General features: G+C 35.7%; 1 protein-coding gene and 1 long non-coding RNA gene across 3 annotated transcripts in view; one reads left to right on the top strand and one right to left on the bottom strand.

Annotated features, from left to right (window-relative positions):
- Positions 1-24,301, bottom strand: part of ci (transcriptional activator cubitus interruptus) — a 150,598-nt gene that overhangs the window by 83,634 nt on the left and 42,663 nt on the right. The window lies entirely within an intron of this gene.
- LOC149499484 (uncharacterized) lies at positions 18,614-22,805 on the top strand. Its single transcript, XR_016325649.1, has 2 exons — positions 18,614-19,220; positions 19,328-22,805. It is a non-coding gene; the product is annotated as an uncharacterized LOC149499484 (long non-coding RNA).

The following is a 24,301-nucleotide window of genomic DNA, read 5'->3' as shown; positions in this document are numbered from 1 at the left end:
ATAAGATAAAAAAATATTTAAAATAAAAATGCACACAACATGAAACATCTGCCGCCTATTATCCCACAATCTAAGTGTCAATTATGAAAATGCTTGACGATACCTTAATGCAGGTCAATGTACCTTTCTATATAGTAAAACTAAAATTTAGATTCATTTTATTGTCAATACCGACAAACCACGTGTTTAATGAAACCACGTATTCTTAAGATCCATTGACGCGTACTAAAATGAAACATTAATCATAATAAATAAAAAGCGCAAAACAAGCAATTAATCGAACACATTCGAAATTTACAATTCGATTTTTGAATACCCCATAAAATTTGACACTCGAGCACTCGAACTGCCCGCCAATTCGCACGCATAAGCATCGTAAATCTCATTCAATGAAAATGAGTATCGATATATCGATATCGAGTTTTACGATCGATTCATTACGGGACTATATAAGATGGCCGTGTTTAGGGGACAATGAGCCACGTCCGAAACAATCACATCTTCATTAATTACGGAAAGAATTCTTGTGGTGGTCATCACCGACCAGTCTTATGTTTTGTTTAAGTTTACGGAGTTCGCGACTAATTGAAAGGCATTGGCGTTATCGTGGAAAAAAAGATTGTACAATTTAAAAAGTTAGATTAAGTTTTTTTAAGAATGGAAATCATTATTGACCCCAGGTTTTTTTTTTAATTTAGCAACCCTAAATATAACTACGATATTCAAAATTTAACTACGTTCGAATAATGAGTTAAGCCCCAATTCGCGTAAAGAAATTTTGATTTGTACAGATATTATTGAGAGCTCTCTCTCTCGCTACCTGCTAACACTGGCGCCACACTTCTTTTCTTCGTATGTGACAATGACGATCCGCTCGGTCGACCCACTCAATTTGTCGCCAGCGTTTTTGTCGCACAACCAAAACTCGCTGTCATTTCACTGGTCGTTAAGCCAGTTTCCCATGTCTATATAATTGCGACCTTATTTATTTTTAATTAGAAGCGAATATTAAATTCTACAGCCCACTGAGTTTCTCGCCGGATCTTCTCAGTGGGTCGCGTTTCCGATCCGGTGGTAGATTCTGCAAAGCACTACTCTTGCTAGGGTCAGTGTTAGCAACTCTCCGGTTGAGCCCCGCGAGCTCACCTACAAACGTTAGGGTGAAGCTGAAATAGCCTCTCAAGGCTATCAGCACAGGTAGGAAAAAAAAAAAATTTAAATTCTAAATGTTTTAAAAATCGCTGCTACTGCTGCAGGCTTCCAATGTAAATTCTACGACAGAATGAATAATGGAAAACACTTAGAAACTTATTGAGCAAAGTTTTTTTTTAATTGGAAAAACATTCAAATACATTAATTTATTTACTATCGATATGTTCATAGTGACAAGATGGACATCCCTTTAAACGGACTAGTTTTATGATTGTGAAATAAATACCTACAGCTTTTAATGTCAATTCTAATAATAACATTATATTACTTTTATGTGATCCAAAAGTAATTAAGCTATTTATACATAATATTAAGATTCTAATTGTGTTAAGCTCTTTGTTATTAATTACATATAATATATTGGATGGAAAACAGTTACAAGTGTATGAAAACATAGCACTTAAAAAAATTTGTTTTAAGCCATTAACTTATGGTTTACTTTGCTTTGTGCATTGCGGTGTCATTTTCACGTAACATTGTAAAATCTAATCAATTTCTTTTTTTAAATTTGGTCTTACATTATAAAAATTAAAAGGCCAGAAACAAATACCTCATCCTCACATAGGTTTGTTTGTCTGATAACAATTTATGTACTGCTAAATATCTCTTATACAAAGCAAAACGATTTCTGTCAATTTTCTTAAAGGTATAAAAATTCAGTAGCATAGTTTGGTAGAATCTTGTTGTAGAGCTCAACTTTTTTTTATTGCTTAGATGGGTGCACGATCTCACAGCCCACCTGGTGTTAAGTGGTTACTGGAACCCATAGACATCTACAACGTAAATGCGTCACCCACCTTGAGATATAAGTTCTAAGATCTCAGTATAGTTACAACGGCTGCCCCACCCTTCAAACCGAAACGCATTACTGCTTCACGGCATAATAGGCAGGGTGGTGATACCTACCCAGGCGGACTCACAAGAGGTCCTACCACAAGTAATTACGCAAATTATAATATTGCGAGTTTGCTTTTTATTACACGTTGTTATTCCTTCACCGTGGAATTCAATCGTGAACGTTCGTTAAGTACTTTAACTGCTATTTTAATTCAATGGCAGTATCGATGAAATAAAATTCCTTTAAATTCCGTAAACTTTTAAACAAGCTCTCATAAATCATTCAAAAACGGCTCGGACAGACGAAAAAAAAAAAAGCCGCGAAAACGTAATGAAATCATCACTTAAAACGCAATCGATCACTGTCCGCCGCCCGAGTCCTCGATACAAACAAATTAATATTCAACGACAAATCATCGGATAGGCAACACCAAAGTTCGCATTAGCAGGCCATTAGGGTGCCCACTCACGCCGCGTTTCTTACGCCTCGGCTTATAAGCCGCGCAGAACAATACTCGTTGTCATTAGCTGTGGCCTCTAGCTGCGAGAAACGCGGGCAGCAAGCGAATTGACTAATTAAAAAGCGCTTTATAACGCATGCGTCGTTTTGCAAATGTAAAGGTACATATGTCAGCGACTTTCGTGCACCTGTTGTGTGAGTGAATTCGCGTTACATTACCGTTGTTTTGAAATTAATAAGCCGTTTATCTATTGCAACTATTTTTACAGCACAGAATTTCGAATACTAAATATTAAAAAAAAAAATGTGTGGTGTCGTGGGACACCGAATAGGAACGAAGTTCCTTGTTATAAAAATATTAATTTTAACATTTTTAAGTTCTATTCGAGGTATAAAGAAAATAATTATTCGAGTATGGATTTTTTATTATGATTTTTTTATTGATAAAAATTAAAAAAAACTATTTTACAAAGTTACCAACTTTATTTTATTCACAATGATTTATAAAAAATATATAATAATAATATACTAAGAAACGGCTATTTATATGAATTAATATATAGATATTAGTAATAACCTTCATCACGTAGACTATACATTAAACACTTTATAGCCATACTAAGACTATACATAAATAATAATAATCTTACGTTACGGACGCTTTTTCCCGATTTGGATACCCCTCCGCATCGTCCCATAAGGAACTTCGTTCCAAAAAATTATTTACAAATAGGTTTAAATTTTATTAACAGGATTTCACTTGGACCGAAGGATGACATGGAAAGTTCACATTAAAACGGAGCGTAACATAATTAACATTATATTTAAAACCTACTTTGGTTTTTGGTAAACAGACTGCGTTATCCCTATCCAATAAGCTAAGGGTGTATTGCTCAATAATAAAACTGATATGAACGTATGGAAGCCAACTGTGGTCGACAGCCAGAAAATCCAACATTATGTGCTTCCAAAGAGCTCTCCAAAGAGCTCAAACAGTATCCTGAGGGCACTCTCATACGAGTACCTGGAAATCCCAACCATATTGGATAAAGTTAAACGATACTCAGCCAAATATAAGAACCGCTTGATCACTCACCCAAACCCGTTGTCCGGCTTGCTCTTGCAGCCAAATCGGATTAGAAGACTCAAGAGAGCCGACGTGCTACCTTACTAAGGCGAGGCATTGGCTCTGCCCGTCCAAACTATAACCTCTCGCAACTCACCTGATTATAGGTCTTGGCTACTGATAGCAGGTGATAAAATTAACGTATCAATAATCTTCTATCTTTTATCTTCTATTCTTCTATATATATAAAAATGAATTGCTGTTCGTTAGTCTCGCTTAAAACTCGAGAACGGCTGGACCGATTTGGCTAATTTTGGTCTTGAATTATTTGTGGAAGTCCAGAGAAGGTTTAAAAGTAGATAAATATGAAAATGCTCGGAATTAAATAAAAATTATAATTTTGTTTTTTCTCCGATGTGTCCCCCGTCGGACGGATTCCTTTTGTCTGTTTTAAGTTTATTTTATACAAAAGTTTAGGTCTTTTATTTATCGATTGAGGCACTATGAAGTTTGCCGGGTCAGCTAGTGCAGGAATATAAATGTAATAATGATTTAGAAGCAAAAAAAAAACGGCGTCCGTTTTGATATATCGCATCCGAATTATACGGAAAAAAACCCTACTTAATCCTAAACCGAGCGGCTGACCCTTTCATCGTGAAACTTAGCATTCGAGGTGCAAAGCGGAGGACATCCATAAATTATAATGAGGCACGGTACCTTAAGGCGTGTCGGTGGAGCTAAAGGGGTTCCTACGTGCTCGTCCGGCTGTGATACACTCGTGTCACACTAAGAGATACGAGCTAAATAAAGATTAATACGAGCAAAATCTAAGCGTCGACGACTGTGTCTCCTTAAGTGCTATGTCAGCCTTTCGCTTGCCATCTTTGATTAAGGACCAATCTGTTTTGTTAATTTACAGCTTTTCTTCTTCTTCTTCTTCTTAGTCGAATACTTCATTGCTGAAGGTCGTGTCCCTGAAAGCCCTTCGTGGCTCTTTGTACCATCAGCTTCCCTTTGCTTCGGTTTTCGGCTTCTCTCAGGGCGTTCGCAACAGAGAGTCCAGTGAGCGCAGTTATCTGATCCTACCAACGGTTTGGTGGCCGGCCGGCGGGTCTTTTCTCTTCTAATTTGCCCACCACAATCAATCTTTCAAAAGTTTTATAGGTCAATGGTTGTTGGTTGGAAACACTAAAATTCTCAAATTTTTTTTCAGCTTCACCCTAACGTGTAGGTGAGTTCACGGGGCTGAAACGGGAGTGTTGCTAACACTGGCCCTAGCAAGAGCAGTGCTTCGCAGAATCTACCACCGGATCGGAAACGCGACCCACTGAGAAGATCCGGCGAGAAACTCAGTGGGCTGTTTCTGTGGGTTAATTCGCTCGTCGAGCCCTTCGTCGCAAGCGACGGGTTCGACGAGGACGGTGATCGGTGCTTGTGGTACCTAAAAGCACCATTAATGGATCGGAAGGATCCGTAATAACATGTTTTGGGCATTCTCATTAATGCATCGGATATAAGTAGGTATAAAAGGATTGCTTGAGAACAACGCAACGAACTGAGATTAAGGTAAGGACATTCATTCGGATATATTCGTATCGATTGATGATTTAATGCGAATCCTCTAACTAATAGCAAGTTTTGTAAGTAAATTCGTGCCTATTCACATATGTTCACGAACGAATTCCACTAATCGGCAGTAGCGTCATGTAATTAAATCAAAATCGCAATTTTTTTTTGAAATATTCGTAATCCCCCGACTATATTTCAACTTGTTCATGTATTTACAATCTTGTATATATTTTTCCTATCTATTCACTGGTAGCCTAAGGGGCTATTTCAACTTCGCGAGGACGGATAGGTGAGCTCACGGGCTCATCCTGAGAACAATATTGTCATGAAGAAGTTACGCATTCTGAGTTAATGGTCCATGTAATATACAACACATTTTACATACATTGAAGAAGTGTGATGGTAATCACATCATAAAATGTGTATGGGCTTCAAAAGCTTCCAGTACAACAAAAAAAGTACTAGAACTTTTATAAAAATTAATCTCGTCTGGAAATTACTTAATAATAATTTCTCAACGACTTAAATCTTCCTACAAATTACTAGAGCATTAGTTATTAAAGCTCTCAAAAACTAAACATCAAAGATTCGTATTTCGAAGTAAGTAATTGAATAAGTAATCCCGCCTATTGTGACATGAAAATCTATTGTGTTAATCGTTCTGTGAAAGTATTTTTAAGCGCCACTGCCACAGTCGGCATCGCTGTGTTTAAATTGCAAAGGATGCTCGCATGAAAACAGTAGTCATAAAATCAACGAATAATACATGATACAGGTCTTGCTGTTATATGACTTCATAAAAATACTTTTACGATTTAATAATGTATAGTTTACGTGTTTATGTTATAGATCTGTTCTTTTAGTGCTTAGATGAATAACACACTTAGTAATAATGAGGTAGAGATAATGGAGCTCACGTGAATACCTCCACACGTTTGAAGGTATGAGGTCGAAATCTCAATTGTTTTGTAGAACGTCTCTCTCATCATTTAAACCGGAAAACATGGTTAGCTCGCGCCAGATACCCCGAAAGGTGGTATTTATCCATACGAGCTTAAAATACCAGTACATGTTGGCTGGTAATCGCACAACGCTAGTATTTTATGGAGGAATTTTATTATTACTAGTGGTAGGACGTCTTGTGAGTCGGCACGGGTGAGTACCACCACCCTGCCTATTTTTGCCGTGAAGCAATAATGCGTTTCGGTTCGAAGGGTGGGGCAGCCGTTAAACTGTAAAAACTGAGACCTTAAAGGTCTCAAGGTAGGTGGCGGCATTTACGTTGTAGATGTCCATGGGCTCCGGTGACCACTTAACATCACGAGGCCGTGACCTCGTCCTCACACATTAGCAATAAATAAAAAATGAAAATGCTGTAGATCCCTTTTACGGCTACCCACCATAAAATATAGGCAGGTTCCTCCAGTCTTGACTAATTGAAGTAATTGATCGAAATGTAATATATTTTTTTATTATAATACAAAGCGCAAACTCAAAAAAAATTTTTAGTTCAGTTCCATAGCAAAAATTATCTTTAGAACTCACACGAGTTTTAATCGTGAAAAATCCAAGGCTTCCTTAAATGTACCTTTCTCGAAAGCGGACGTAACATTCTCAACTGAACTGATTGTGATTTGCATCATGGTTCCATTGTCTAATCAATATTATACATTTATAGAGTAGGTACGTTGAAAGTGACAGCTCGTAAGAAGTCTGGAATATGTCAGCAATGCACTATGTTTATGATAAAGTGTCAATTATGCTCTTAGTGAAATATTTCAGCAGTGCGATTCTGTTAAAACCGTCTACGCGAACGTCGCTCTGCTAAAGTGACATCAAATCAAAATCAATACAGCGCTGTTAGATCGCTGCGACAAAGTGACTTTGCAGCGATGACCTGAGTTTGTTTGTTTTTTTAGTAATGTAACTTTTGAGTATAATTAATACTAGATGATGACCGAGCTTTACTCGGTATTTTTTTTATAACGCCATCTTGTTGTGTCTTTAAAGCAGTTAGTTGCTCTCAATTAAGAAAAATAGTGTTATTATTTGCCAATAGATGTCGGGAAGAGTCATAAAGTTGATTATCGATAAAGTTGATTATTGAAAACACGAAAAAAACAACATTTTCTGAAAATAAATCGTAGCTAGATCGATTTATCGCCCCCGAAATCCCCTATATACTTAAATTTTATGAAAATCGTTGGAGCCGTTTCCGAGATTCAGATTACACATATATATACAAGAATTGCTCGTTTAAAGGTATAAGATGAATTCACAGTAGGAAGCGTTGTTTGGTACCATTAAGGCTTGAGCTTAAATAAGCCTTATTTCTATAAAGCACTTGTACATAAAAAAAAAGTCGTTTTTCAAGCGAGGATTGTGAAGTAGGTAGGAGGATTGCGGTAGTATTTGGCAATGCCCCATACAATACCACCATTAGGAAGGCAGTTTGCTTCGTCTGTCTACAAAGCAAACAAACAAAACACATCTACCATTTAAGACACTTTAGGCGGTTATAAATTGTTTTAGTGAAACAATAGCTAGAACTAGGACTCTGTGACTAGGGGATCTATTGAAATGGCAGTGCAAGGTAGAGGGGAAAGAGGTCGACCGAAGAAGACATGGATGGAGTGTGTGAATGACTATATGAGAGAGAGGAATGAGTGTTTAGATGACGGCTGTTAGAAGAGAATGGAAGAGAAAAATAAGCTGTGCCGACCCCACCTAGTGCGATAAGGTGGAGAAAAAGAAGAAAGAGAAGCATTTTAACTATATTTTCGATTTTTCAAATACCATAAACGATAAAATTATCAAATTTTCTACGTTTGCCCGTAATTTAGTTCATATGAGAGATAACATTAGGTCCAAAATGCAGAATTATAATTACCAGGTCTTCAGTCGTATCAGCGCCCCCACACGATACGTTATTGCTGATGCATATGAACGCTGCTCATTCACTGTAGAACTTTATTTATGTTTTCTACTTTTATTGCGTTTCGGCGTCGACTACTTAATGACTTGACGCCTCTGTTTCAACAAATTTAACGTAGCATCTGTTGCGTACGATATTGACTTTAACGCTTTTCGTTTAAGGTGTATTTTTATTTAAATTCGGGTTCGTATGGAGGTTTTAAATTTGTTTTATATAGATAGCGTATTCCCAACACGGTCTAAGGAAGTAATGTATAAAACAGCTTCGAATAAAGTTACGGAGACGCTTGATATCTTCCGTCTTTATCACGCACGCGTTTATTACAAGTTGCACAAGCAAGAGGTCGTCTAGCGAAGAACCTGAAGAAATCGGTGCTTGGAACAATAAAGTTAGCTAGTTATTTATTTACATTATAATTTATTTTTATACGTTGATTGGTAGTCATTTTCTGGATTCATTGCTCGAAACGAGTTTACGGCTTTTTTTACTGCCGGTTGCGGGAACTATAAATTAAGTTAGGACCTCGAATTTGAATCGCCGTTTGTTTTACGTATCGCGTCAACATGATTGAACACACCGTATCAATATTTAATGAATGCCTCACTTTCAGGTGAAAGTCGCTTGAGTGTCGTGTTAATATATAATTCGGTCGTGTTTTATAATAGTGCTTTAAAAGATGTTGTCCAATATAAATGATTTTTTTTATTGTTTAGATGGGTCGACGAGCTCACAGCCCGTGGTGTTAATTGGTTACTGGAGCCCATAGACATAATGGGCATAATACAACGTAAATGCGCCACCCATTGTGATATAAGTTCTAAGGTCTCAGTATAGTTACAACTGCTGCCCCACCCTTCAAAACAAAACGTATTACTGCTTCACGGTGGAAATAGGCCGGGTGATGGTACCTATCCGTGCGGACTCACAAGAGGTCCTGCCACCAGTAAGAAAGCGTTATATTACACGATCTTATTCCTTCACCGTGGAAGTCACATGTATGTAATACGTATTTATATGAAAATTTGGTGAGCTATGAACGTCCTCGCTGTACCCATGATACGCCGGCAATAGAATCATACTATAAACAATTGAAATTGTAATTGGTTCTAATGTAGGATAGATATCTATACGACCATTTTAAATATTAATATATTTTTTTAAATGTTTGATCCATAATTGTAGTTTGAGGCCTCAAAAAAGACAAATAAATTATTCTAATTTCATACTTCTGGTCTTTAATTCACTAGATTAGATATTAGAGAGATCTCAATCATTAGAGATAAAGTTTGGTAGCTTCGGCGGATTAAGCTCTGCGTTGCTGAGTCAGTCAGCGAAACACTTCTCTCGACATTAAGGTCGAATCTTGTACAAAAAAAAAATTAGTTTATTATTAATTTCTCCCAAAATACCTGAACGCCTGATTTCTACGGTGAAGATTTCATGTAATCTCGGTATTAAAATATGTACTATTATTTCTTTATAAATGTGAGCCAATTTTGGTTAGTTTGGTTAGTTGGCTCTGCCCCTGGCATTGCTGAAGTCCATGGGCGACGGTAACCACTCACCATCAGGTGGGCCGTATGCTCGTGTGTCTACAAGGGCAATAAAAAAAAAAGATTTAGTTTAGAAATAGGATTTCTAACCAATAGATATAATTAATACTAATGGAATATAGCAACTAATAATATAAGGAAAAAAATTACTCACGAAAAATGGACAGGGGCCAAAACTAAATGCGAATTTTTATTGATACACTCTCGTTTGAACGTGATAAAACATTTATGTATTTCGTAAATAGAGTTCACGAATCCGAGCCAATAATTTTGTCTTCGGCGTGAAGGACAGAGTGGAAAAATCAATTGATATTAATACGTGAAGCAAAAATTTTGTATCCCTTTTTAAGAAAATTGCGCGGACGGAGGAGTATGAAATTTTCCACACTTATAGAGAATATAGAGAAGAAGTGCTAATATTTTTTTTAAGCAATACATAAAAGATACATTAAATCAATAAAGAAAACTTTACACACACTACATACCATGTATTTGACGCACACACGCATGCATACTATTTATTGTCAAACTTTTGTTCTTGACGTCTGTTGTCAAATTGAGATTAAATATTGTTTGTCTTTGTTAATATTTTTTATAGTGTAGTCTTGGCGAAATTTGTGATTATAGAAGTAAAAAATACAATCATAATAGTGTACAAACTTACAATTCCAATTAATTATAGTCGAATTTCGACTACTGCGGGACCTCTAGTATCAATTGATACGGTAATAGTCCGTTAGTTTTTGTGTGGATATATTTGTAGGATTTACATGTTTTATTGCGTTTTATTCATTCAATATAAGTAAGATTTTAACCTCGCTCTAATTGTTACATTGTTTTCTGTTCGTAGTAATTTATTATTTATTTATTTTTTATTGCTGAGTTGTTTGGACGAGCTCGCGGCTCTTTTGGTGCTTAGTGATTACCGAAGACCATAGATATATACAATTCTAAGGTCTCAGTATAGTTACAACGGCTGCCCCACCCTTCAAACCGAAACGCATTACGGCTTCACGGCAGAAATACGCAGGGTGGTGGTACCTACCCATGCAGACTCACAAGACGTCCTATCACCAGCCATTAAATATATGTATGTGTATAATAAAAATCTTACATTTATATCCGTTATCTGGTACCTGTAACACAAGTTCTTTACGAACTTAGCACGGGACCAGTTAACGTGGCGTGATTGTTAGTAAATATTTATTTATATTTATATAGTCTCATATTACACAAATTATAAATTTGCTGGTTTGATTTTTACTATACGATGTAATTCCTTCACCGTGGAAGTCAATCGTGAACATTTGTTAAGTACTTATTTCATAAGAAACAAAATGTACTTGCCAGCGGAATTGGAACACTGGTGCATCGCTACATACGGATGCACCGGAAGTCTTATCCTTTAGTCCACGACGACTTCAAACTATCGTTAATGTACCATTTCAATGTAGATGATATGTTCACTGGTCGTCATATCCGATTTAGTTAGATATAGGTAATAATTGTGCTGAAAAGAAATAGTGGATATAAAATAGAGAAATAATATGACTATTTGTGACTAAACTAGTCGATTAAGTCTACAAGGTTGTTATATCAAATGACATCATCAAACTCTGAATTTAAAAAAAAACAAGACAATAAAATTAATTCCATTTCTATTTTAGATCTTATTTATATCTCTTGCAACAAAACTTATAGCAAGAATCTCTAAAGTTATGGGCCCATTGTTTTAAAAGGTATTTATGCAAATCGATAACGATTTATAAAATTATTCTAATGCAAATTAATCGATTCAGATGCTTCAAGCACGTCGCGTTGCACTAGTGCACACAAAACGCCAAATTTACGCTAATATTTATTACAATGTACTAACTTAGTACTTAGCATGTATATAGAAATGAATTATGGTACAAAAAGATGTTCTGAAAAGTCTTTCGTCAAAAGAATGAATCATGTTCTTTATTTTTAAAAAACATGTTCTTCATCAACTTGGCAGGCAGTTTATTTTAGTATAAAAATTTGAGGTTACACCTAATAAAAGCTAGTCTAGTTCATAGGATGGCAACCAAGTTAACATCAGATAGTCTGATGAACGACAGGGGGAGACAGTGAGAGAATACACTTTATTGCACACCAAAACACAATTAACATTTAAAAAAAGGGTGCTTACGAAAAGGATACCGTCAGAAGATTTTACATCTCACATGCTATGGACTCTCAATCACTTTGGAATAGGATGTAAGATAAGCGGAAGACTTGTTGGAGGTAGAAACTATCCACCACATACTATTTAATTACAATGACCTAACTAATCAAAATGTGAGATGCTCAGCTAAGATAATCCGACCAGAAATGCTTAAAAAAATTCTAGCCCTCGATACTATCGCAAAATTCGAGCAAGCGGCGTTTACAGATGTGCCTTAGACGATCAGCGACTTGATACAAGAAATCCCTAAGAGTGGGTGTGTTGGGCAACTCAACCCAATATTTTATGTACTAGTTTTCTTGAAGTAACAGGGATATCCGTATTTGGAACCACTTCGCGTTCGAGCATAGTTCTCACCGGTAAACATTATCTTTTGCTACGGCGCTGTTATTTGCTGACATCAATGGTTAATGGTGAACACCGTCACACTCAGACGTATTTCTAGAGAGCAAAATGATAATATCGAGGACATTTCTCTCAATACGCGTCATTTATCTTTGTAATTAAAGACGCGTTTTATTGGGTATTAGCATCAAGAGCTCGATATTTTTAATTGAAATTCAATTAAGTTTACTCCATTCAAATAGAAGAAGCTTTTTTTTGTTATGATTTTTTTTCCAAATATATTGTATATATTTTCGATAATAATGTATTATCTTTTTTTTTTATTGCTTAGGTGGATGGACGAGCTCACAGCCCACCTGATGTTAAGTGGTTACTGGAACCCATAGACATCTACAACGTAAATGCGCCACCCACCTAGAGATATAAGTTATAAGGTCTCAGTATAGTTACAACGGCTACCCCACCCTTCGAACGCATACACCGCAACATACCTGCTATATTTTTTTATATTTTCCAGAATTTCTATAAATGAAACGGTTGTCTGGAAGAGATTGCTTTTAGCGATAAGACCGCCTATTGTACAAATGTATCTGCTTTTTTTTGATTATTTTTGAATGTAAATTATGTTTTGGTGTGCAATAAAGTGTATTCTCTCTCTCTCTCTCTCTCTCTCTCTAAACCTTAAATGGCACTCCCGTAAAGTTACAATAATGCCGCTTAAGCCAAATAGCCTTTCCTCCCTTCGATATGGTATTTATGGCAAACAATGATAATTTAACAAACAAAATCGCGTGAAACACCCTAGTCGGGTGGCAAACGATTAAAAATTCGATCCATCGATCTTCTCGGTGACAAAACTCATAAATCTCTTGGCGCCGCTTCCGAATGCTAACCAACGTGTTATAGTGTAATAATTAGCATTGCGCTGTGGTACATACAAGATTACCTTAACGTGTCTTGGTTTTTGACTGTCTGGCTCTTTTTATTTATTTATTTATATGCCAACGACAAAAGAATGGTTTAGAATTCATTACAAACAAAACGTGCCACGCGATTTCGCCCCGTTTAAATTTGCAACGGTTTATAAACTACAAAACGATTTGTACATCCGTCGGTACGTAATATCTCGAGCTAGCGAACACATTGTCGTATAGTAGTGTAGGTACAACCGGCATTGCGCGGAACGTGTTGTTTACGATGATGATAAATATTATATGACTAGCTGACCCGGCAAACGTTGTTTTGCCATATAAATTATTTCTAGGAATCGACTGCAGCGCCACCTGCCGGGCTGATTTGTAAATCTAAACCATTCTCGAATCCGCCTGAAGGTACACAGAAAATTTCATTAAAATTGGTCCAGCTGTTTAGGAGCAGTTCAGTGACAAACGCACGCACAGAAGAAATATAAATATTAAGATTTAGTCCAGGTTCTGGACTATATTTACGTAAAATTTCATGCAAATCTCTTCGGTGGTTTGTACATGATAAAGTAACTAACATTCAACAAACAAGTTTTCAGATTTCTTATATTAGCAACGATAATGAATGTTTTACTCATTGTCAAACATTGATGACAGTCACGTACATAGATAATTCATTTTAAATAAAGCTATAAATGTTTGCCATCATCATCATCATTATTGTCCTACCCTTCTGCGCAACATGTTTTCTCCTTCCATACCCCTCTATCAGATACCATTTCTTCGCTCACTCCCCTCTTACACATATCGTCTTTCACGCAATCCATCCATTTCTTCTTAGGTCTATCTTCCACATTCATAATGAAAACTCTCTTAACAATCTCATTATCATTTCGTCTCATCACGTGTCCATACCATCTCAAACACGCTCTTCTCAACTTCTCTGTCACAGGTGCCACTTTCAGACTTCCTCTAACACATTTGCCATGTTGTCATTATTGTTTTTTTTTTTTGAAGTCATCGTGAATTAAACGAAACCACGTACCAAGGGGTGAAACTGTGCCGTGTTCAAAGCCGCAAGACAGGTACCGATCTTTGTAAGGAGAAATGTACTTAGCAAATTTCAATTTTTTTATTTTTTATTGCTTAGATGGATGGACGAGCTCACAGCCCACCTGGTGTTAAGTGGTTACTGGAGCCCATAGATATCTACAACGTAAATGCGCCACCCACCTCGAGATATAAGTTCCAAGATCTCAGTATAGTTACAACGGCTACCCCACCCTTCGAACCGAAACGCGTTACTGCTTCACGGCGGAAATAGGCGGGGTGGTGGTACCTACCCGTGCGGACTCCCAAGAGGTCCTACCACCAGTGAAAACTTCTACGATAGAAACAATAACGTTGTGTAATAAAAATGAATCCGAGTAATTAAAGACAGGATGAGAGGGCACAACGTCGTTAGGACGATCACGGATGAGAATGGTCGTAACCCTCGAACATGAGGAAGGAGCACGGCTAGACTACAACAACCTACTGGTTATATAGGGTGTATTGCAAGCCCAAACGGATAGGTACCATTGTGGGTATTCTTCATAAGCTACGTTTTAAGGGCGAGACAGGCGTTATACAATTAGAATTTCATGTCTCAGTTGGGTGGCGATATTTACGTTGTATATTGGCCACCACCATTAAATACATTTATTCACTAAGCCACGCTATGAAAATGAAAAACTAAGCAAAAAAAACAAAAACCAGTTGCAGATTAAGGCACGTTCTTTCTGCAATAGCATGCTGTACCTATTTATTTGTCCCACACACACAAAACATTACGGGCTACAAATCGATCAATTTTAAAGCCTTTTTTTCCAAGTTTAAACTATGATTGAACAATGTTCACTCAATGTTTGCGGTTTCCCGCGTGTTCCGAGGCGAAGAATAAAAAAAAATCGAACCTGTGACCGCAGACGTAAAGACGTGCACGCGTCTCGGTAAATTGATGTGGCTTCCCAGGATAGCCCCGTTTTACTTATCAAACTTAAAAGCCTAAAGAATCATACGAAATATTTTTATGTATGTAGGTCATATATCAGCTTAATTGATTGTAATAGTTTGTATTAGTTCTCTCTCTCTCTCTCTCTCCAATACTCATTATTCTCCTGCCCTTCTCCCAATCACCTGGGGTCGGCGCTACATGTTTTCTCCTTCCATACTCCTCTATCATATAACATTTCTTCGCTCATTATTATATATACTAGATGATGATCTTGTTGTGTCTTTAAAGCGGTTAGTTGCCTTCAATTGAGAAAAATAGTATTATTATTCGCCAATAGATGTCGAGAAGAGTTGATAATTGAAAACACGAATAAAACAACATTTTCTGAAAATAAATCGTAGCTAGATCGATTTATCGCCACCGAATATATATATATATATATATATATATATATATATACAAGAATTGCTCGTTTAAAGGTATAAGATATTATGTCATTAGTATTAGTTACTACTAACAATCAATTAGCAGACGACATTTGATGTCTGAAACTAGAAATAAAAAATGCCACAATAATTAAATGATAGGTTGAAGTTTCAGAACAACGTGTATGCGGAAGGCGGTTCGAATTTTCCTATTGGAACTTAGAATTGATACATTCATACGATGCCTTATCACTAATATTCAAGACAGGAATTACAGGGAGCAGTTACATAGAAACTCTACTAGTAAGAATGGATAACGGGGAAGCTAGCAATAGTACGCAAAACAGACCATTGCAGATATGGATATGCGTTTCGGTTTGAAGGGTGGGACAGCCGTTGTAACTTTACTGAGATCTTAGAACTTATATCACAAGGTGGGTGGCGCATTTACGTTGTAGATGTCTATGGACTCCAGAAACCACTTAATACCAGGTGGGCTGTGAGCTCGTCCATCCCTGTAAGCAAGTCCATCCCTGTAAGCAAATAATAAAAAATATAAATAGTTTCCAGGGAGACTGTTTTCTAATAAGCGTAGGATTACGCAGGGGGTACTTTTAAAGGCGGCAATGGACTTCTAAATATCTTTCTAAACGACGTCAATAATCTTCCTAAATAAACACGAAATTTTTATTTGAACTACAACGATTTGAATGACACAAGAAAGAGTTGAATTATTCAAAAAAGCACAATAATTTATGAGACACAAAACTTTTTATCTGGTTTCTTAGAAGCGGCTACGTGGTTACGTTTGCGTTGCGTTACCTGGTTAAGGGGGAGGTTTAAATTTGAACCGAAAACATTTAAAAGAAACATAATTATTGGCATTGGATGTTATTACATAATAACGTGTGAGACCTTAAAAAAACATATCGTCTTCTCGCATTAAAAGTGTATAATCTCAAAACTTACTAATTTTACAGGAGAGTGTTTTAAAGGTTTAACATGATTTAACGTGATATTTTTAATATTAATCATCTTTGCAACATTTATATTTTATTTTGCACCAGTTACATTATCTGCCTTTTAAAGTAAGATAAATTATGTATTAACTTTGTTAATAGTAGACAAAACATAGGTAAACTAAAAAAAACTAAAACTAAACAACGCTCTTTAGACAGTATTTATCAGAAAAATACTGGTGATACCAAATGATTCCGCATATTAACTCAATTTCGAATATTTTTGGAAATTGTACACTTTTAATGCGATAAGACGATATCGGAAATTACATCCGTAGTTTATTGGGTATTCTACCCAAATTAGTCTTATATAGCCACTTCACACAGCCGGTTTCCAAGTCCGTGGGCAGGAATAAAGGTGGTTAAATACATAATTTACACAACTACCCACGATGGAAGAATATCAGAATTTCATTTATTATTGCTGGTACATTTGGTGTTTATTGTACGGTGGCGTATTGTGACTCAATTCTGCCTGTGCAAAGCAAGCCGTAACTACTTAATGGAAACTTTGAACTCATGTATTAAAGTTCTGAACATCCTAGCGGATGGACTAAAACGAGCAGAGCAGACGTCCATCTAAGCCAGAGGTCGGCAACATTTTGATTCGCAAGAGACAAAAATTACAATTTAAAAAAATTTAAAGTCACAAAAAAAATTCTTCCCAACAATAAAAAGTACTTGCAAAATTTATTAATAAAAAAACGAATGTAATTATTCTTATATGAGTAGTGTTTTTTAAAACAAATTAGATAAAATATATATGGTATTATTAGATACAAAAATAATTTTTTTGCTTTAAAATAAATAAAACATTATATTTCATATAGCGTAAAGTTTAACTTCGCCTTAACAGAGCATACAGAGACTATTCCAGATATTTGAATGGTCCGCTCAAATAATTTGTTATTGGATTATATTAATAAACTTGTGTATGTTAATACGTAAATTTTAATATCGACAGCTCCTACGTATATTATCGTAACCAACAAATTGACGAAAATGACATTTTTAGATTTTCAAATACTTTATAACATCGTTTATCGTTTCATCTAATAAAAAAAAATATATTTGCAATAGAACCAAAGATATTGAGAGTGCATATTGTCGTATGTTCATATTTACCGTAGTAATATATCGTATAGTGCAGTTAATGTGCTGTACGCGGGAGGCGAGTGATCGTTTAGCCGCGCGAAGGAATGGTAAGTAGTAGTACCGATTGTATACGCTGGAGAGGAGCTCGAGCGCGGCTAATATCACATTTTTAAAAAATGTACTGATTTATATTATTTAATGGACAGTAAGTATAAGATTAACTATCAACTATGTCATCTAGGTCAAAACGAATGATTGATGCAGTAATGAAACCGGTAAAACAATGTGATAATTTGATTGGCAAAAACCGGTAAACGCTAATAATTCAACTTATAGTGATGATGTGTGTACATCCAACCCTTTTGTGGAAAATACTACGAGGGTACAAGGTAATATATATATTTTACACTATGAATAATGATTTTATGATTTATTTAAAATATAATAATATGAAATAGTATAATACCCACAGTAAAATATCGTAAGTATATATATACTATACTATACGTTGAATTTAGATCCTTCTCCAATATCGTAAGTAAATACTTACGATACTTTACTATTGAAAAAAATATAAACGAGTCCCGTATCTGCTCTTACGATATTTTACATTGGAATTTCCCATACTTTTTTTATCCTATGTCACACTTAAGATATTGTACTTCGATATAAAGCATAACTTACTATAGTATTCTTTTCAAAAAATCTCAATAAAAAGATATTTTTGTTTTTCTTTTACAGAGTTACCGCCCCTTTTTGACGCAGATATTGATGAGATAAACCAATTGATGGATTTGTCCTATTTTGGGTCCTATGTGTCATATGTACCTAATGCAGACTAAAATGTTCAACAAAAATGAGTGATGATGACAGAATATTGATTTTCAATAGATTTTAAGATTTAGGAAACTGTGAAAAGCAGTTTAGCAGCAGCAGCTTTTATTGAAAACTTGGTCAAACAAAAAAACTCAGGATTTTCACTGACATGGAATCTAGGCGTAGGTTTACTTTGATTTATAGATTACCAAGGGCTGTTTTAGACGACCAGGAAAACTATTTAACTGTGTACAAGAAGATGTTTCTAAACACATTTCCATTAAGTAAACAATTTGTCTACAAGTCTTTAGAAAAAAAGGTAAGGTAAGTGGATTGATAGAAGCGGATCTGCGAAGGCGTCGCAAAGTAATAACTAGGGATGTTATCAGAAGTATATCCGATCACATAAAATCTCTTCAGCCTGTAGAGTCTCATTACTCTCGCCAAGGAAGTAGTAAAATTTACCTAGACGGAGATCTAAATTTCCATCGCTTGTTTGAGTTGTATAATGAGTGATTTAATACACTAACATACTCTTCAAAAGCTAGTTCTGAACGGCAATATCCCGACATCGTCAATGCATACTTTAAGTTTAGTTTTTATATGCCAAAGAAGTACCAATGTGACAAGTGTCATATCTATAAGAATATATCTAGTCTGACACTATCTGAAACACAATTATATGAAGCACATATTAAAAATAAAGAGATAGCTCGCCAAAAAAACTCGACCGATAAAGAACTGGCCAAAGTATCAGATGGTAAACTATTAGTCGCCACTTTCGACTTTCAAAAGTTCTTACTGCTCCAAATGGTAATATAAGTATCCTTTATTATAAACGAAAGCTTTAACTGTTTAATTTTACAGTTTTTAATGTGGCTGAACAGGAAGGTACTTGTTTTATGTGGCATGAAGTCCAAGGGAATCGCGAGGCAAACGAAGTGGCTTGTATGAGTACATCTCTAAACGTAAGGATCAAGGTACAAGCAAACTTCGGTTGTCGCTTTTATTTTTAAGGTGACAATACATCATTGTTTTTTAGAAGTTGGTCATAACCAAAATGAGGGCGATAGCGTTCACACCTTAATAGAAAAATGTGCCAAGAATAAACTTGCTTATACACCATTTGAGTGTTTTTGTTTAGTACGCTGGGCTCAGCAAAAAGGAAAACCTTATATTGTAGAAGAATTACAACACACCGTTTTTTTTAATTGCAAAACGTTATTAAAGGGCAATGGGGTTAAAAGTACTAATGGAGAAAAAGTTCAATGGAATAAAATAAGAGAGGTGTTTAAAACCTGAAGATCCTTATAAATTATTATATAAATATGATTTAGCTGCCGAAGATTACCATACTTTATGTATAAAAGCGTCTACCAGGAGACAATGTGTAATCAATATTGATGTACTGTATGCCAATAGGCTGCCGATGATACCTCAGGTGAAAAAATATGATTTGATGAGCATGTGCAAATCTCAAATCATACGCAGCGCTCATTATGATTTTGTCGAAAGCCTATTAGATACTGGTAACGACAGTTTTCCGGATTTAGATACAGACTAATTTTGTAATAATTAATGTTTTTTTTTAATATTACATAGTTTTTATTAATTTCTTTTTATTTTTGTACTGAAAATTTTAGATTTTAGAGACTGCACAATACTGATTGATTTTTTTACGAATATTCAAGTAATTAATAAATATTTTTTTCTTGTTAGTAAAATATATTTTTAATTAGTTGATAAGGAGTGCAGGGATGAATAGATAATTCATAATAATAATATGTATTATATTTTAAATTTGAAAGAGATTTTATTTAGTTGATTTAAAATTTCAGATATAAGTATTTCGTTGCATTTTTTAAATAATACGTATATTTTTTAAAGCAAAATACTATTTATTTTGGATAAAGCAAATTGATTTAGACAATACGTAAATTAATAAAACAATAAATACAATCTTTATGATAATATAAAGATTTTATTTCATGTTCTTAATACTACATTCTATTAAAATAACAACAATACCATTGATTAATATTTTAAGATTATTTTCTTAGAGGGAATGTTTATTTAGACTGTTTTGATTACGAAATACATTATATTTCAGTATAATGGAAGATAATTATTTTATTTTAATTATTCCCCTTAATAGCACTAATGCTATAAACGTCTTTGTTCCATTGTATATTATGGTAACTGTAACCCAAGACACATTATTATTTGATTAGTTCCAATGTAAGTTATCGTACGTGTAACATACCCTACTTAATCCTACATATATATCAACGTAAAGTATAGTAAGTACTACATACAACGAAATACCATTGATATTTTCCGTAGTAGAAAACCGTATGTGACTTTTAAGAAATTCTAGCAAAAAATTCAAAAAACCTTTTTAGAGGTAATATTCCGTTCCTAAAAATATATTTGTATGCCAATTTTGATTCTTAAATGAGCTGATTTGACTTCACTATCATCAAAAATCTGCTTGCATAACTTTGAATTGCGATACTGTAAAGTTGATAAAACAGAGTTACGATATTATACGTAGGAGGTGTCGATATGGTTCCAAGCAAAGTTAGAATTTGATAAATTTTATTAATTGATTCATATGTAAGTGTCATAACGTTACGTCATCCATTTCAAAAACGCAATCTGGTGATATATAATGCTCTTTTTACGAAATCAATGTTATAAAGATGAATTTTCAAAATTCTAATGATGCAGCATTAGTTTTCAAAGCTTACGTTACATATTTGTATAATAATAGGTATGGGAAGGTCCTCATGTCTATGAGGATTAGTAGGTATTAATTTTCCGAGTTAAACACAAAGCTTTCTGAAGTTAGAAATGTCCATATTCCCTTAAGCGCAAGTCCAAGGCAGCCACTGGACTCGATTTCACACGAGGTGGGATCACTGCGCGTATCAGCTGATTAAATATCAATACATTGCACGCAAAAAGTACTATAGCTTTTATAATGATAATTACATTTCATCTTACCTTTGGCCGATGAAATTGCAATTACAGCACCGTTCCCACTTTTTAATGCAAAACTGTTACTGGTGGTAGGACCTCTTGTGAATCCGCACGGGTAGGTACCACCACCCTACCTAATTCTGCCATGAAGCAGTAATGCGGTTTAAATTGTGGGGCAGCCGTTGTATCTATACTGGGACCTTAGAACTTATATCTCAAGGTGGGTGGCGCATTTACGTTGTAGATGTCTATGGGCTCCAGTAACCACTTAACATCAGGTGGGCCGTGAGCTCGTCCACCCAATAAACAAAAAAAATTAAAAAAAACTTTAAAATAACGTTTTAACCGTCAACATGTTTAATCTACATTATTTGATGATTCCTGCAAGAGGTTACAGGGTTAAATTTGAACGGTACTGTTTTTTTACGCTCCGTCTTCACACGCCAAAGTCGGCGAAACCATATTCTCTTTCTCAGCTTCGGAAAGCGAACGGTTTCGCCCACGTTTCGCCATAAAAATACTCAAAACAAATCTTTTAATGTTTCACGAGCAAAAATACACGCGCCCAGCACGTGACTTCTTTGTAATATTTACATTGTAGAAGTACAAAAATATGCATTCGAATTAAATTCGTTGCATTTTACATTGTTCTCTCGAATAACAAAACGCTAAGCATACCTACCTTTACGTGTTTAACGAGCTGAAAGTTTTTTGTTTCTGTTGCACGAACTTCGAAGCTTTAAAGTTTTACTTATAAGGCAAAAATATGTTTTTTTGAAAATTCAGTTTTTGAAACAAAAATTAAAAAAAAAAAGCATTACAAATGCTATTAAATAATTATACATTCAACACATTTTTTTTTTCGTACCTAAGCTTGAGAGAGCTTTGAGAGGCTATTTCAGCGTAACCTTAGCTAGTAGGTGAGCTCACGGGGCTCAAATCGGAGTGATGCTAACACTGACCCTAGCAAGAGAAGTGCTTCGCAGAATCTACCACCGGATCGGAAACGCGACCCACTAAGATGATCCGGCGAGAAACTCAGTGGGCTAATCCAACGTGTCACACACTTCACACTTCTTTTTGTAAAAAGAAAGTATTTAAATTACGAACTCTTCTGATTCGAATATAAAGAGTTATGCTTACTCAAAAGATTATAAACGAGTACTAAATAGTATTCCACAAAATTTACAAAAATAATTAATAGAATATAAATACTGAACTATATATGTATTGTAAAAAAGTGACGCTCAATGTACTCCAAGCATGAGTGATGCGATCAAGTTGAAGTTCATGTATATACCCAATACTGCCAAGGATGATGGAGTACCGTCGTGTAAGCTGGGTGGCGGCATTTACATTTTAGATGTCTACGGGCTTCAGCAACCACTTAACATAAGGTGAGCCGTGAGTTCGTCCTCCCATCCAAGCAATCAATAAATTTTTTTTTTTAAATATTAAAAGGCACGAAACTTCGATCCGTTGCTTCGAAGTGGTTGGACCCGTTCACCTATTATGTTTTTTTTTTGTTTTTTTTATTTCTTAGATGTGTGGACGAGCTCACAGCCCACCTGGTGTTAAGTGGTTACTGGAGCCCATAGACATCTACAACGTAAATGCGCCACACACCTTGAGATATAGTTCTAAGGTCTCAGTATAGTCACAACGACTGCCCCACCCTTCAAACCGAAACGCATTACTGCTTCACGGCAGAAATAGGCGGGGCGGTGGTACCTACCCGTGCGGACTCACAAGAGGTCCTACCACCAGTAATTACGCAAATTATAATTTTGCGGGTTTGATTTTTATTGCACGATGTTATTCCTTCACCGTGTAAGTCAATCGTGAACATTTGTTGAGTACGTATTTCATTAGAAAAATTGGTACCCGCCAGCGAGATTCGAACACCAGTGCATCACTCGATACGAATGCACCGGACGTCTTATCCTTTAGGCCACGACGACTTCAAAGCAAATCCAATTAGCAAAGTTTTATTTTAATGTTACGCCTTGTTTCTCTTCCGATGTCGAAAACAATTATTAGCACAGAGCAGAAGATCAGCACCGCAGATTCAAGATATGACACTAATTTTATATTCCCAAAAACCTCACTTGTGGCCGCATCTGATTCACGTTGTTGTTATTCACAACACGAATTCCTTACAAATCGTTACAAAATTAAAAATATTTTCGTGAAAAAGTGAACTCATACATTCCACGTTAATTAAACCGGCCAACAGGAATACACCATAAAGTTATGTAAATTAAATACGCAGGTGTCCTCAGCATTTCAACAACATCGAATTATAACATTAAAATTAAATCGATTCTCGTTAGTGCGCGTACTGTTATCTCTAAAAATGTATATAATTCGATAATGTTGCATTTAATATTGTCAATCAATGAAATAGTGTGTTCGCGTTGAAACCTTTCAGAGAGTGTTATTATGTGCATTTTGAGGCAGGAGTGATCAACGCGTTTTAATGCTACGTTTTACACGCCTCCTTAATCTTTAATTCGTGATTCTGTGGCTCAAATAACAAAATATTTTTTTATTGCCTTTGTAGGCAGACGAGCATACGGCCCACCTGATAGTGAGTGGTTACCGTCGCCCATGGACTCCAGCAATGCCAGGGGCAGAGCCAAGCCGCTGCCTACCGCTTAATACTCTCCACAAGCCTCGATTGAAGAAGGATATGTCATAGCGCTCGAGAAACACCGTGGAGGGGAGCTCATTCCATAGCTGGATGGTACGTGGCAAAAAAGACCTCTGGAAACGCACTGTGGATGACCGCAGAGGCTCCAGGTAGTATGGATGAACTCTACTCCGGTGGCGAGCGGTGCGATGGTAAAAACGAAATGA

This window comes from Bombyx mandarina, chromosome A1, assembly GCF_030267445.1.
Source record: "Bombyx mandarina strain Sakado chromosome A1, ASM3026744v2".
NCBI classification, from domain to species: Eukaryota; Metazoa; Arthropoda; class Insecta; order Lepidoptera; family Bombycidae; genus Bombyx; species Bombyx mandarina.
This window is presented reverse-complemented; position numbering and strand designations above follow the sequence as displayed.